Raw genomic sequence first — 16,198 nt, forward strand, 5'->3', positions numbered from 1 at the left:
CCAGTCATTTACATTTCACAAATATGGCTGATAAAATAGTTTTTGTTCCTCATAGCAGAAACACATTTTCTCTGATCAGCTGTCATTCATCAGAATTACTAGTTTCATTGTTTCTGTTTGTTTTTACCTAGGCCATGACTTAACTGAAGAATGGTTTCAAATACATTTTAGAAGTTCTGCTAATAGCATTTACAGCCAAATTCATAATGACCTTCAAAAATTTTCTGACATCCAAGAAAAAAAATAAGTAAATACTACATGAAAGCTAGTAAAATCTTACTACTTTTAATGTGAGGGCATTTCATTTTCAAACACAGAAGAAATATCCCTTTCTAATACCATTTCTTATGACCATAACTTGAAACAAACCAGAAGGTATTTGAATCTGGCTATATCATTATTTAAGCAGTTTTACCCTTTGGGTAACACACATACCACTTTGTATTTTCTCTCTGCTCTTGTCTCTCTGCAGTAAGACTGAAGAAATTAACCCTGCGAAATAAATGAGGTTTTGTTCTGACCACACAAATGCAAGATCCCAGTGAGCACAATTTTGAGGAATGCTGTTGTCTAATTTCTATTTATCACTGTCACATACACTTATACAGAGCCAGGGCATAGCATTAGCAGGTCATATGAAAACTTGTCCATGACAAGCATTCTTGATAGCAGAAACCAAGCAAAATCTAAGGGAAGAGTCTAAAAAACATGTACGGTGCATTTTGGACAGCGAAAAAATTATTTTGGATATTCATTTTTTATTTCCTTTTGGGGAAGAAAATACTTTAAATTCAAACCTTTCATATTTTCCTTCCTTTTTTATTCAGAGCTGCATAGAATGTAATTGTCTTTAGGGAACAGATTTTACCAGGAAGATGTGCAGATGGAAGGAACAAAGGTTCCATGAGGGAAAAACGTTTATCTACATTTTCTGGCAATTGAAGAGTAGTCTTAGCTGTAGATTTTGATCTATAACTACTTTTACATTATTTCTATTCTTCACTTGAAACAAACCTGACCACCTTTGCTTTCAAATGAGTTTTTCCAGTGCTCCTCTTCACTTCATTGCCATTTAGTTTGCTAACATCTCTTGGACAATAAAATATCTGGAAACAAAATTAACATTGCTGTTCACTAAGATATTCATGACCACATTTAACTGTCCATAATAGATATGATGACTGTGTTGGAGAAAGAGATAAAAAAGAAATCCAGTCCTTTGATTTAACCTAGTTTAAATATGTGTATCACAAGTGTAAACTACTTATACTGGTCTGCTAGGTATAGTAAGAAAGTGTGGTGGATGTCTACATTGCTCTGCAGTCTTGCAGTTTCATCACGGAACCCTTTATAAGGAATTCTGGTTTTAGGATCCTCAGGGTCACAGAAGTTTGTAGAAATGCATATAGGAGTAATAGTTGGACTCAATGGTCTTGGAGGTCTTTTCTAGCTTTAATGATTCTATGTTTCTAGGAAGAGTTATTCTATTCCTCATATTTCTGTATTTCTGTCTTCTGCAATGTTATTTATGCTAGAACCCTAGGCAATAGTGACATATCCTTGCTTTCTGGTTTGGACCCATTTATATAGATCTCAGTTTGGTGAAATAGGAGAGCTAATGTTAACATTAATCACTGTTTTTCAGCTGTCTTGGAGCTCTATTTATTAGATATTTTCTAGGCAAAGTGGAAAGTTTCTGCATGATCAATAAACATTTAAGCAATGGTAGTTTATATTCCTTTCTTTTTTTTTTCTCCCAACAGTTCATTTAACATCTGAAGGTGATCTGTTGTAGGATATCCTGATTAATAGTATTTCTCTTCTGTTGGAAATCTGGAGCTCAGCATGAAATGAATTGCTTACAAAATTAAGACAATGAGATATAACTTCCTTCAGTGTTGATTTTATTTGGAGCAGCCAAACTCCTCTTTGCCTGTTTTTTTTTTTTAAAGGACATAGATAGATAGATAGGTAGATAGATAGATAGACAGATAGATAGATAGATAGACAGACAAATAGACCAGAGTACATAATATATTTCTTACACACAGTTGTATATATATATATGATTATATGCATACAGTGGGACTGTACCCCTATGCCCCCTGTTGCCTTGGCTGCCAATTACATTCCTCAGGAAAACTGCCAGTATGAAACAGTACAGAAGGAACACTTTATGATAAATTTCTTCCAAAGCCAGTGCTGAAAGAAGTTGAAAGGGATTTAACACAGATACTGATGCTGTCAATTTGTTAAAGGTTTGAATTTCTGGTTCATTTGAAAATTGAACTCTGAGCACTAGGGATTTTTAAGGTATCTTTCCAGTGATACAAGGTTCAGTGGTCCACATCTGTAGGCACAAACAGTTGTATATTCCTTTACATTCCTTTTTTCCTTTCTGCCATTTACCTTATCTCTATGAATTTCAACATTATGGTTGAGATGGCAGCTAATACCAAAATTACTTTGCTCATGGAAGTGGAGAAAGTCTTTGCTTCTCTATTCTTGCTTGCCCAGAAGCCTATGTTTGTTTGACTTCAGCACATGTCAATGTTTTTGATCTGACTGGGAGATGGGACTCCACAGATCAAACTATGGGACACCGTATGGTGATGTTGTCTAATCTTCCATTCTTTTTCTGTTACTCTCTGGGGAATCTGGTGCCTTGTAAATTATGGCCAAGAGTGAGTATTTCCTAAATGGACCCCTCATGAGTTATTTAATTTTTCTAAATATGATCTAAGTTTTAAAATGTAATGATATTAAAGTGGGGTTTTTCCTAGTCCAGTAGGATTAGTTCTTTTCACATGAAACAACATGTGGCAATCTCCACCAGCTATTAGATGTATAGTGCTTTATATGTCATCTTTGCAGAAAAATGGTCCTATAATTGTGCAATATGCCATCACAGATCAGCAACAATTCTTTACTCAAAAATTATGGCATTTCAGCTTGGGGCCAAAAATTCCCAAGTCCTTTGTCTATGAAACCACAAATATCATTTTTGGAACTACTGAAAATGCTACTTCACTAGTTATTAAAAAATGTCATCTTAATTTATGATATTACAATAAACCTAAAGAAACCAAGTTTAAGTGTGAAGGGAAGACTTGCTGTACACAATACTTTAATTCTGGTAAGAAAATATCTGTAAATGCACATTAGAAAATCTTATGGATCTAGCAGGAGAAAAGTACAGACTGTGTGACCTAGCAGTCTACCCGCATCTGTAGTAATTTAGCTAGTGTCTTGATAATGTTGTTTAGCATACCCTGAAGTGTTATATTTAAATATCTCATTAAAAAAAGACATGTCTTTCACCCCCCCTTTAAATAGGCTTTCTGAGTCCTCAGTTTTGAAAAAAATACCTTCCAAAAATTTTTTGTGCCCAAGCCTGAAATTAAGTTTAGTTCCAGTGTACTAAAATGCAATGAAATCAGATTTCCTTATGTAAACAGGGTATATATAAGACGTCAAGATTGTGCTTTTTCAAATGCATGTGTATGTTTAGTCCATGATTATGCATCTAGAGATTCCTATTGACTCTACTAAGAAGTTTTTTTATATATTTGGATATACATATGTACATATATATAGCAAGTTATGCACTTAATTATTTCATTTTATTTATGTTTTTGTTTTCATAGAAGATATATAATGAGTAAAGGAGAATTTCTCCTGTAAAGGAGAAAACTTAATTCATATTACAGCCTGAACACATGCTGTTATCTTACTTTCTCGTGCACCTGTCAGTTACTGGTATGCTGGGTTGGTCCTTGTGCACAAACAAGCCCATCAGCTTTTTTAGCTAGAGCATGAAATGTTCAATGTGAAACTGAGCAACATTCTGCATCTCCCTGATATATTGTTGTCCTGATGTATTCCTGCTGGGAAATGTGCTTTTCAGTGTAAAAACTCCTGTAGTAACTTCAACAGATATCAATAGCTTTGTTAAAGCAATGTGGCACTGCTGCTGGCTGCATGGAAAGACCCTTGAGACATCCTCTCTTGGACATATCCTAAAACTCCCTGGGAAATTTACACTTAACAGCTCACATGTTACAAGCAACTATCTTACTTACTAGTTTTCCCTTTTGGTATGTCTCTCTGATATTTACACCCCTCTACCTAGCTAGTGGCAAGGGCTGATATGTTTTGATTACAAACAAGTAGTAAGCCTAAGTCTAGTCAGTGAAAGCAAGCAGCACTGCTTTACTTGTAGCAGGTTGTTCTATCTAAGCAAGGATACAGCAGCTCAAACTTTGTCTGGCATACAAGTTATCAGTGATAGATGAGCAAGGAGGATCTTCTTATCAGTGATAGGATCAAGCAAGAAGGATCTGCTGTTTTTAGTACTGAAGAATGCTGAGACCTACTTGACCGTACTATCAAACCAGTTGTGAGGACATGCAAGAAAGATGCTCCCTTGATTGAGCCTGGGTGCAGCAAGGATGTGCAGGCCCTGCTATGGAAATGAGACTCAAAATTGTCAAGCAGCAAAAACAAAAGAGCTGATAACAGCTTTTTCAGCAGCAAAGAATATTTTGCTGAGGAAACATGACAACACACATTCTAAAAATGTATAAAATAATAAAAATGACAATCACTTTATACTATAAAAGGCCTGTCCCATTTTTACACAGCAAGCCCCTCTGGCACACCTTCCAAAGGTGAAAGGATTTAAATAAATCATTTAATATATTTATATAAATATATATTGGGATTGTCATCCTTAATTCTATGGATAAAATCATATAAAAGTTCAATTGGACCTGTTTAAAATTTAGACATAAACTGCTGAGCCACTTAGCCATAAGTCTGTGGCTAGGACTGGATCTGAGGAGTTGGGAGAGCAAGGGGGTTCTTTCTGAACCATGTGGCTCAATGAAAAGGCTTTGCTGATAAGCTTTGTTTGAAGGTCCCACTCTGCCTGCAACAGCCCCGTAACGCCCGACTGGCAGCTGTTGGCAGTGTGGGAGCAGTGCCCAGCCCTGTGCAAAGGGTGGGGACCTTTCCAGCATCAGGCACGGCTAGCATGAGTGACACCACACCTGTGCCCCCAGGCCAGCCCCCAGCCACACAGGGGACACTACATGTGGTCCAGCTGAGGCTGACCTTCCTGAGTAGGTCAGAGGCTGACTGATGTCAAAAACTGTAACAATAACAAGATTCTGATGTCAAAAACTGTAACAATAACAAGATTCAGATGACCTTTGCAAAGGGAAAACCTGGGGTCAACAGATTCCCCAAAGTCAATGCTACAACCTAAAACTTTCCTCTAGCAGCATTAAGAGGAAGCTCTTGAATTTTGTATCAGACAGTATTGAAGCTTTATGACAAGCTGTCCCAACTAAGACACAATGAATGTCCAGAATTATCTCAGCATTTTTTTAACTTACCTAGAAGACTGAATGAAGAATAGTTTTTCATTTGGATGCCCACAATGAGTTCATCATTAGAACTTAATTTGTTACTGAAAGTAATGGAAATTTTGAATCTGCACATCTACAGTGGAACAAACCCCCATGTTGACCCAAATACCAAGACCTGCATCCATTTGGTTCTAAATCCCGTAATTTTTGAAGTTAAATTTTCAACAGATAAAGCCTCAGACTCATGTAAGGTCATGATCAGGCTTTTAGAGCTGTTAAACCTAGTTTTCTGTCAAGTTACAAAAAAGAGTTTCTTTTTCTCAAAGCTGAATGCAGGCTGATCTGTGAGGCCTTTGGTGATGTCACTCTCTCTTCCAAATCCGGTTTGCATGGAATAGTGACATGGAGAAGGCACTGAGGTACTTAGGGGGACTGTTAGATGTTCTTTGTTTTAGTGTTTGCTTTTTGTTATCCAGTCTGTCTTTCCTGAGAATTAATACCATATTGTTTTTGCCTTACTACTGGCTATATGGCAACATAACCACACACTAATATAGGGCTTAAGAGCAGTAATAATTTACAACTTACAACCCAGGGATTAGTACCGAGTCCTCCTCAATGACATTCCATTTACCTGAGGGTCAGTTTTACTGTGCCTGAGCATTAGCAGGACAGATTTCTTAAATCCAGCACTTTTCATTGGGGGTGGAGTTGATCTCACTCGGCTTTAGCCGTATAAAAGGACATTGACTACCTGGATAGATTCCCAGTTTAGTCATCAGCAAACATCATATTCTGTATCCTAGTCATCCCAGTCTGAGGTAGATCAGTCACAGGAAGTGCCAATCTCAGTGATCATCTCCAAAAAGCAACAAGATCTCAATGTTTGGTATCTCTGAGAGTATCTTGTCATCCTGGAAATGCTCCAGAGCAAAAACCACTGGTCTACAGTGTTTTTATAGATAAGCTTTGAGAACAAAGGTCCCAGGAACAGAAATTGGTCCCTCAGAAGGCCTGTCTGACAGTTCCTTCTCCTATTGAGCCTATCCTTAAAGTAACCCATGATAGCTTAAGTAACATTCAAATTCCTGTATTTCTGCAGTTAAAATCACCTAAATACATGGGCTGAAATTTTTTTTCCACTGGATTTGGGATGAGTGTGAAATAAGTTTTGCCCAGATCTGATTTAATTTCCATAACAAGACTGCTTGTCTGGTGTAAAGGAATAAAATAAATTGATGAAGATTCAAGGAAATGCAAAGATTTAATATCCTATTCACAGCATAAGGCAGAACAGTACCAGCTGATTTATAAAATTGTCTTTACAGGCTGAGTGAGAGATCTGCTTTTCTATCAGTATACAGAAGACCTGTATTAACATAAAAGTATAAAAATATTCAGCATGATATAATGGAATTTTAAAATAATATTCCATTTTTATAAAATTTTGTGTAAATTATTACATTATATATTTTACATGATATATGAATATATTTTACAGAAAAGCAAAAGGAAAAGTAAACAAATACCCTGATGAGTTTTCAGCTGCAGACAAAGAAAATATTTTGAAAATTAAAATCTTGCACATGGACTTTTGAATACAAGAAGCAAAGCAATAGGTTAAAGTTGTAAGCAGCTGCTAGTCTTAGTATGTTCAAAGAGAAGGCCTTTTGAATGACTCAGTAGAAAGATCAATGATTTGCTTATCTAGGCTTATGCTCTTAAAATATTGGCTATGTACATATATAATCCAGACAAACTTCACTACTGAACTCCTTGAGCTGGAAAAAATCAGTATTTTAAGTCAGTGTCTTCGAATGCCAAAACACATGAAAAAAATTATGGAAAATAACTAGAAAAACAGTTACTCATAGATCAAGACTTGAAAGTGTTTGTTTACACTTAAGTGCTTGAATAGTTGAATTTACTACACATGAGTATGTTTTCATCACTGTCTTATAAAAACATACACTAGAAACAATGGGAAGCCATAATCATGGTGGAATTTATGATGCTGGTGTTTTCAGATGAAGTTTGTTGAGCACTGAGATGCCTTGCCAACAGCATCAGAAGCAAACACACAAAAAAAGTGCTAATAACACCTATCAATGTTTCCCAACATTCAGATTTACTTAGGAAGTTTTAGTGAGCTAACTGCTTCTTAGTATTTAGTGTTGAAGGCTTTTGCTATTGGAACTGCTTTAGAAAATAAATGCTGACTATGAGATCAGCAAACAGGAGATCGTTGCATCTTTTGCTTTGATAGTGACAACCAGCATTGTATAGACCAAGCTACTGGAAAAGCAAATCCATGGGATATGCCATGAACCAACTGTAACACCTATCATTTCTGATAAAAATTATTTTTCTCCTAATCAGCCCAATTTTTAATCTAACTGGAATGTCCTCTCTTCTGTCCTACCAACCCCTTTGCAAACCATTCTCTGTTAAAACTGATCCATTCTGCTGTCATTTGTATGTGTTTTTCTTTACATATTATCAGGATTTACTTCAAAAATTTAAACCTATAATTTTGTTGAAAGGAATATAAAATTTTATTCAGAAGTATTCCCTCCTATTAACCATGTTTCTACAACAAATTTAGTTTTATTTACTGGTATCTGGAATAATGTCAGTGACTCATAAATTGTTATCTAGGATACTATCTGAGTAATTATCTTTCAGGAAAATCTGGTTGTCTTCTTTTCATATTTGTGTATTTTGTACTTACAAAATGTATGAGGATGGCAAACTGAAAGGCACAGTGGGAAGGTAATAAAATCCACCCTGACAGCCCTGTCAGATAGGGGGACATTCCAGTAACTCCTTAATCTCCACTGTCATACATCAGAAAACATTTTTAGGAATCAAGACCTGAAAATTCATAATATGTAACTCTAAGGTGGTGAGAAACTGAATGATGGTACTCTTCAACAATGATCTGTCTCATAACTCTTACTATAATCCATTGACTAGGTGGAAGAGAAGTTGTAGCAACAGAATAGTCAAACTCCACAGAAGTAATGGTCAAGCTCGGTTTTCTTCCCTGTACTTTTTTGAGGTATGTCATTTGAGAACTAGGTCACTTTCCAGGTTATGTTTTTGAAAGAGTTCACCAAGAGTCTCTAGAATTAGATCTGCAGGGTTTTTGGCCTTAGAATAAAACTGCCCTGAGACATCCTTTGTATCTAAAGCAAACTCTAGGTTGATGAAGTAGGATAGTCATTTTACTGGCTAAGAGAGTATTCAGCTTGCTTTGTCAGTGAGTGAGGAAGGCAAGAAACAAGTTTTTCTTGAGGGTATCACCCACATATTTTCTTAGCACCAGTACTCAGGTTCTCATTACTTCAACCTTCTGAATTATTTATACCATTATCAGGGTGTAATCAATCTTTTCCCTCCAGAACTGCCTGCTGAATATCTTCCCTCCCTTCAGAACATTAATGTACCAGCACTGTATTACTGAGTATGAAGAACATGCACCGAATAGAAGTTATCACACAGAAAGGCTCACAAGAACAGAGAACCCTACGCTTCATTTTGCTTCCTAAAATGTACTGTATAAAAATTATAAAAGCCACTGGAGGATAGTTCTTGATAGTTCTCCAGACCTTCAAAATGTAAAGATTTTTTTAAGCCTTCAAAGTGACTGAAAGCTTCTTCACTAAAATATACACTAGATCTAATTCAAACTCCCTTTTTCTTTCAAGGTTGTATGTCAAGAAACCTTGAAATCCAGCAATGTGCATCTATATAGGTCAAACATAGTTAGCTTTTTAGAGCACAGGAGGCTTTGCAGTGCATATTGATGCTCTAATCTGAAACTACATAAAGCACTTCTTCATTGCAGAGCACACATTTTCATTCAGACTAAAATAAGTCACTGTCCGTATTTGCCAGGACATGTGGCTATACTTTTGGCTAATTGTCTCACTTTAAGGCTCCTCTATGGCTAGACTGCTAACATTGATCGTACCTGATTCTCACGATATAACCTCTGAGTTGGTAAAGCAACCCAAGGGCAAAGCATATGCTGTACTTCCAAGGCAGCATCACCCTTGACATCATAGGCTCATTTTGGCAAAACAGGAAGATTAAAACATTCCATGCTTCCCTAACAGTTTGGATGAATATGTTAAAATCTACATTACTGAAAAGGTTTCTTCTATTTCAGAGCTTATGAGGAAAAATGAGCTAGCTGACATGATTTATGTTTTGGCCCCATATAGTTGTGTTATCCCCTCTCTTTATTTGCAGGTAGAATTCAATTTAGCATTTAGAGATAGAAGACTTCTAGGCTCATAGTTCTCTAAAAAGAAGGAAGAAAAGTAATTGACTGGGCTCAAAAGAAGATAAAACAGTCAGAGCTCTGTTCAGCTTACTGAAGATAAGAGAAGAATCACACAGTAATAAGCAGTTGAGGACGGCCACTCTCTCAATAAGGCCACTAACAATAAATGGATTTCTGACTCTTTTTTATCACATTTTTATACGTAATATTCTTATTTTATAGAGAAGTAAACCACAGTGAGATACCTGCTCACAAACCTAAGGTTCAGTAATGTCCAAAGTGTGGGTGGGTGTACCTGTGGTTCTGCCTATGTCCGCATGGGCGTAAACAGACTCACCAACACTATTACTGATGCATTCCTGATGTCATCATGACATTAATTAAGCCTCTAGAATGGAATGGAATTAAAACTCTACGCTTTTTCTTCTAGGCCTCAGACAGGTCTCAAAAAAGTTCAGAACTTTCTCAAACTTTGAGATTTTCTCGTGTCCTCATCTGCAGCAACAGACTTAGAAGTCACCTCTGCAGTAGGATGTAGAGTCAATGGAACTTTTGTGGAAGATGCACATATTGAAATAGTTGTACTAACTCCTATGCTTGCAATAAACAACTGAAAATGGAGAAAGCTATTAACATATAACAGTATAATATTCACTGGTTGTCCACAGTAAACATGGGGCAAAGCCTTCACCTTTAAAAGGCAATCGCTTTGTTTATTCACATTGGGCACTTGGACCCAAGTTCTGCAATGAGTTATACTAATGCAAATTTAAAGTAAGCTCCATATGAGTGCAGTTAATAAAAATTCACAAAAATGAGACTGGAGGTGAAACTTACCCGGCCAAACAGCTTTGTTTAGCCTCTTTAGAGTTGTGGTTGTCTCCCCAGATCTTTCACTAGATGTGATCTGACTGGAAAAATCACATGAAAATGCTGTGAAGGATATAAATAAAGAATGTGAAAGAGAGGATTTCTTAAATGGTTTTACTTGCCAATACCTTGGAGTTTCATCCAATTTGGAATAAAGCCTAATATCTTGAAGTTTGTCTTCCAATGTCAAAATATGTTCTTCCGCAAATGTCAAAATACATTCTTCTGCAAATACTTCAATTCATCATAGTGACTTCCATGTAAAACCACAAACTGTACTTTTTTGTGTTGTCATAAGATCAACTCTGAAGCAATAGACTTTTTAACCTAGAAATTTGATTTCAGCTCACAAAAAAGAATTTCTAGGGAAAACACCTCATCTGCCTAGAGAGTATGGCAAGTAAAGAGAGTAAATTCAGGGCTTACTGTACCTTCTCCTCCCCCCTCCCCATATTTCTTCAAGAAGGAAACACACAAAGGAATTCTGTATAAAATATAACCATATTATTTCCTCAAAAATGGTCTTAGCTAAGGCTAGTGGCCTTAGCTGCCACTAGAACACTTAGAAAAAACCCTTAGAGTAGTTCTGTCTCTCTTTTTGGTGTTTTAAACCAAGATTTTCTCCACTGTATCTTTAAAGACATCAATTCATATCACCAAATACCTTTAGTGACATTAATAGTACAAAGAATTACCTTGAACAAGAGAATGTATCTGTAAAAGCTGCCAACCTCCTTCATGATTGTGCTATCTTCCTTTACAGCAGTGCTCTTCTCCCCCCACCAAACATGGCATCATACTGAGCTGGATCTTGGTTTAGTCTGCTGACATCCTGCCAGAATACAATAAACATAGTGCTGAAATATCTTACATGTCACTTGTGACTTTTTGTTTTCATTTTGTTTCTACTTTAGGGCAGTGTCCAAGAGCAGCAAGATGCTTTTGAAAGAGGAATGTTTTCATAGTGATGTAAGAAATAAAAGCTATCAAGTATGTAATCGGAATTTTATTGCTGCATTGAGGTAAAGAAAATACTGAATGAGTTGACGTAATTTTGTAAAAGCTGGTTAGTATTTAAATATCATTTGCTACTTTACCACCTGAAGTACACTGGATCGTTTAAAGACAGCATGTTCTCCAGCCTTAAGCTGTTTGAAATTCAGGGTGTTTTTTCTCATCACAGTTTAACATAGGGTGTCCAGAGTTCATCTGGTTTCCTGTAGGAAACAGGAATTAAATTTAAGAACACTCTGGCTACTTTGGAGAATAGAAGTGTAGTTACTCCATGTACAACTCTCTTTACTTGAGATAGGTTATGAACCTTCCCCTACAGATGGTTCTTTAGCCTACTTTCCACAATTAACTTGCAGAATCCAGAGAATTAACTTGCAGAATCCAGAGACAGAATCACAGAATCATCAAAGTTCAAAAAGATTTTCAAATTTTCTAGTCCAGCTGTCAACCTAGCACCACCATAATCACTCCTAAACCATATCCTCAAGATCTATGCCTCTTGAACATTTTGACAGATTGTGACTCACCACCTCCTTGGGCAACTTATTCCAATGCCTAACCACTCTTTCAGTAAAAAAAAATTTCTACTGTATAACCCGGCACCACTTGAGGCTGTTTTCTATTGTCCTTTCACTGGAAACATGGCAGAAGAGACTGATCCCCACCTGTTTACAAACTCCTTTCAGGAAGCTGTAGAGAGCAATGTCATTCTTGTAGTGAGGGGCCCAGAACTGAACACAGGATTTGAGGTGTGGCCTCACCAGTGCCGAGTACGGGGGGACAATCCCTGCCCTGGTCCTGCTGGCCACACTGTTGCTGATCCAGGCCAGGATGCCCTGGCTCATGTTCAGCTGCTGTCAGCAGCACCCCCAGGTCCTTTTCCTGTGGGCAGCTTTGCAGCCACTCTGCCCCAGCCTGTGGAGCTGCCTGGGGTTGTTGTGGCCCAAGGGCAGGACCCGGCACATGGTCTAGTGTAAGTTCATATCGTTGTCCTCAGCCCATCAATCCAGCCTGTCCAGATCCCTCTGCAGAACCTTCCTGCCCTCCAGCAGATTAACATTTCTGCCCAGCTTTGTGTCTGTGAGTTTACTGAGAGTGCGCTCAATCCCCTCATCACGATCATCAGTAAAGATATTAAACTGAACTGGCTGCAGTAGTGAGGAGTGGAACACCAATAGTGACTGGTTGACAGCTGGATGTAGCTAGATTCCCCACTACCCCTTGGAGCAGTGGGGAATCTAGCCAGTTCTTCAGGACTTCTGTCTTCCATAACTAAAAACATGATGTCTGAGATCTCTGGTTAGTTTCATTCACATTCTTGTGATTTTCTCAGAAACATTTACTTCAAAAAGTCATTTAAAACTCATGTTCTGGTATCTGTAAAAGAAAATTAAGATGAAATAAGATTGTGACTTGGATTTAACTGACTGTTAGATTTAAAGAAATTAAATACCTCTCTTCAGAAAATTTCCAGTATCACAACATTGTTGTGGTAAGGTTGCACCCAAGATTAGTGGCAGAAGTCTAAATTCAGTATTAGTCTGATTTACTAGAGGAATTCTTGAATAATAGAGCAAAAAAACTTGGAATGCCAAAATATTCCCTCCCTTTTTTTTCTCCATTTTGGTCTTCAGCCTGGAGTGGTCCACACAATATCCCTTTTTTATCCTTTTTTTCAAAGACTAAACATATGCAGTAAAAAATATTGAAGAATACTGCTTTCTTCATTGACCCATATGCTGACTAGTACAATCTCATTTATCTCATGTGCTTAGGGAGAAAAGAATTACAATCTCTATTGCATAAAGTAGGATGATTAAGGGATTTGGAAGAAATTGGAACAAGCCATACACTTTGGTTTGTTGAATTAGTTGCTGTTTGTAGTTTAGTGCAAACTCTTCCATTCTCATCAGAGTAACTGAACCATAGATTGTTCAGTTCACACTTAGAAATTAATGGAGAAAATGGAAATACAAAAGAAAAAAACATAAATCACTATTAAACTTAGCTCTCTCTACATTCATATCCTTTATCCCATCCCAGTTATGTTAAAAATGTTCCACTTCATTGTGAACATGCAAAATGAAAACTGTCAGCCTGAAAATACTCATTCTGCATTTCCTGCAGTCTCAGGTTTGTGCTAACAGTAGCCGTAGGTCAGTAATACATTCACATCAGCTTCTCTCTTTAGGCACTAACTAATCCCACTGAAACAAGTACAGCTACTTGCATATTTAATGCCTTGTTTGTCAGATTACCTCCAGTGTATGGCAATCATCTTTTATCATGTGCTAACTAAAGCAATATGCACACCACCTTAACTTTGCCTAGATTATAATATTAGTTTGATGAACTTCAAAAAAAAATGTATTCTGCTGTGAGCAGAATAAAAAAGGCATAGGACCATTAGCGGAGACAATGTATGAAAAGTCTAAATTTAAAAATCTGTCTCTTAGTTTGATCTCTGGGTCTAATTATCCCGCCCACCACAAACCCAGGAGAAACATCTGGCTTTGTTGTTTAATAAGTCTCCTGACATCTTAGCATTCTAGACATGGAAAAAATGCATTAAAAACATATTCAGGTTATTTGAAGTCAGTTCAAGCTAAATTGTGTCCCAATGAGTTGTGTTTCTTTCAGTTTTGAAATACATACATATTCAAATTAAATAGCTACAGGATACATGTACAGCACTTGCCTTGTCTAACTAACTCTAAGCCCGTGGGCTTCCAAAGTTGGCTCTTTTGAGCAAAACTCTCATACATCTGCCCCTGGAGTTTTGTTTTGGACTCTGGACTTGTCTGAGCTTTGCCTAGTCCTAGAAGTGAGCCTGGAATTTCTTACTTCGTAGATGAAGCAGAGAACATCTCAAAGGTTCTTTGAATGAGGAACTAAAAATTTCACAATTGGCTGAGTCAGTTAGCAAAGGGATTCTGCCCAAACCTGTGAGAGTCCATGCATGCACAGATAACCTGGAACTGTTCAGGTGAGCTGTGACTACTCTGTAAGCTGGTCTCCACTGCAGTGCTCTTCAATCTGCCAGAAGGTCCTGCTTTGAGGAACTGAGATACGGAAATGAGCAAGTTGCAATGTGTTTTGAGTGAAGCTGTACCAACTTGTTCACAGACTGCAGAAGAACAACTTTTTAGGATTCACATGTCTACTGAACCAGTTCAAGCATGAATACTTAGTGTGTTTTTAAAATAGTGTGTTTTTCATAGAATAGCGTGCTATCTATGATGCTATCACATAACGTGTTGGAAACAAGTTTTTTCTATGAGGAAGGCTCTTGCTTATTCACCCCAAAACATGTTACAAAGATAAAATAAAAAATCTCTGTCTAAAAATGACATATCTGAAACACAGGTTTGGGTTAGAATTGCAGCAGTAACCTAGAGGGATAATTCTGAAGATAGGGTTTTTACAACATCGTTTCAGCATGACTCAAAAGGTAAAATAGAAGCCAGCCATACAGCAGCAGTTCATTGGAGTCTATTAGCCTGAATTAAGAAAATAATTTACTGGAATTTTGAATTAGCAGAACAGGATTACATTTCCAGAAAAGTATTAGTCTTTTCCTTAACTCCTTGTTTGTTAGTAAGTCTCATCACTAAGCAATCACCTATAACTAGGATTGAGAAGAGCCTGCAGTCAGTATCAAACACCTCAAGGATCAACTGGTCCCACTTTTCTTGGCAAAAAGCACAGTCCAAATAAGATGGCCCAGCACTTTGTCTGGATGAATTTTAAAAGTGTTCAGTGTTGAGGAATCCACAATTTCCCTAGAGAGATTATTCCGGTGGTTGATTGTTCTCACTGTGAAAAAATTTTCTCGTGTATCTAATGGGAATCACCCTAGAAGTAACTTGTACCCATTGCTCCTCATCTTTTCTATGTGACTCCTTGTAAAAAGGGAATCTCCATCTCCTTTGTGGCCATTCTTTAAATATGGGAACATGGTGATAAGGGCTCCCCTAAACTTTCTTTTCTCAAGCTTTCCTTTCTCAAGCTTGAAAGGCTAGATATAGTGTATATCAACACCTGAGCTTAGGTAGCCGTTCATGCTCCTCAGGGCACTCAAAAGCCGTGTTGTCCCTTTCCTCCCTCCCTGCCTGCCTCTGCAGTCAGCGGGCTTGTCCACAGTCAAAGACACATCAAGCAGGATGCTCTGCAGAATCCGCAGAAGGGAAACAGACGCTCATGTGCTCCTCAGGCAGCCAGCCAAGGTTCAAGGTTACTTGGGAAGGGACAGTCATTTGTGGGCTGAGAGGCAGAATTTGCTGAAAATGGTTCATCTCGGGTCAGTTAAAGTTTTAGCCTGGTGTAGAACTGAAGATCCCAGGGGAGCAGAGAAGCAGAATTGTGAGCCAAGCCTCAGTTCACTGTGCAGAAAGTCAAACAGTGAGCTAGTTCGAATTGGATGATGTGAACCCCTTTTAATGACCTGCCCATATGTTGCTGCATAGATCATCTATTATTAAGTAAATATTCTCTCTGGGATTTGAGCTCCAAAACAGCACCAGGTAACTATGAAGGGAAGTCATACAGTCAGAATTTACCAAAGTCAGGTCATATAAGATAAAATCCATGAACAATTTGCACTTTAGATAATAGTGGAGTGAAACTCTGTTACTTTTACTATATGTGGAAG

This window comes from Aphelocoma coerulescens (genome assembly GCF_041296385.1).
Source record: "Aphelocoma coerulescens isolate FSJ_1873_10779 chromosome Z unlocalized genomic scaffold, UR_Acoe_1.0 ChrZ, whole genome shotgun sequence".
NCBI classification, from domain to species: domain Eukaryota; kingdom Metazoa; phylum Chordata; class Aves; order Passeriformes; family Corvidae; genus Aphelocoma; species Aphelocoma coerulescens.